This window comes from Asparagus officinalis, chromosome 10 (genome assembly GCF_001876935.1).
Source record: "Asparagus officinalis chromosome 10, Aspof.V1, whole genome shotgun sequence".
NCBI classification, from domain to species: domain Eukaryota; kingdom Viridiplantae; phylum Streptophyta; class Magnoliopsida; order Asparagales; family Asparagaceae; genus Asparagus; species Asparagus officinalis.
Genome location: NC_033803.1, coordinates 52307937 through 52309073, shown reverse-complemented (window position 1 = coordinate 52309073; position 1137 = coordinate 52307937).

Genomic DNA, 1137 nt, shown 5'->3' with positions numbered 1-1137 from the left:
CGCGACTCTTGTGTGAGGATTGCAGGCTCGCTAAGATGAGGGGCGCTTTGATCCTAGAGCAGTCGCCTCGTTTTCTAGGAATGATCTTGGCCATTGGTTAGGGATGAGTAGACCGTTGTGATCTTGCCACCTGTCGGCCCTTCTGCCTATAAGTATGGTGGCTCTAATGTAGGAAATGTTTCCTGTTCACAAAATCTCTTAAACTCTTCTACTGTGAAAGAACTCGATTCTTCTATATTTTCTCTAGTGAACGCTCAGATCTGATGGTTTCTCCATATTCCATGGCTCAGAATGAGGTTCGGATCAACTAGCTACAGAAACTCAACTCTAAATTGCTGCCATCGCTGCTAGAGAGTCTATACGACAAGTACGACATCTATAGGGAATTTTTCCTAACGGCGTCGGTGCATACACATGCAGTGTATGATCACGATGATAGCATCACTTCAGTGTATCTTAAACACATAGAGTATAGGCAAAGCCTAACACTGCGTCCTTTTCACTGTTGTATCTTTGAGACCTTAGGGGGTGTCTCCATCAGAAATGAAGTTGAACTCCACCACCACTCTGGTAGGGTTCGTTGTTATCTGCCACTGTCTGGGAGCTGACCTGACCCTGAGGATTCTCGACCACCTTGTTTTTGTGAAGGTGAACTAGCACGAGGGCCGCTATTATCTCCAAGTATTGTGGGGGAGACAAGATTATTGTCTTATCTCCTGAGTCCATTAAGGAATGGAAGGAGAAATTCATCTGGGTGTCTGGGGATGACTCTATCCTAGCTTATTCTAGTTGGCCCAAGATCAACAAGGATGCTTTGAGGCTTGGGCTACTGTTGCACGACGAGAAGTGTGCGCTCGATACGATAAGGGCTTACACCGGTTCTTATCGTGTTGAGAATCTCTTTGACAACTCAGTCCTACGAGTCGTTGGCATCTCCTCAATTCTCTGATTGTGGATGATGAAGCTCGGTCGACCATGCTAACACTGGGTTCAGATGAGGTCGAGATAGTGGCGATGGTTACACCTACTCAAACTCGGTGAGGGCCCCTGACGAGGCTGAAGAAATGTCTCCATTTTGATCTGGCCCCTAAAGAGGCCAAGCGCATAGGCTAATGTGGCCAAGATAGCAGCTCGATT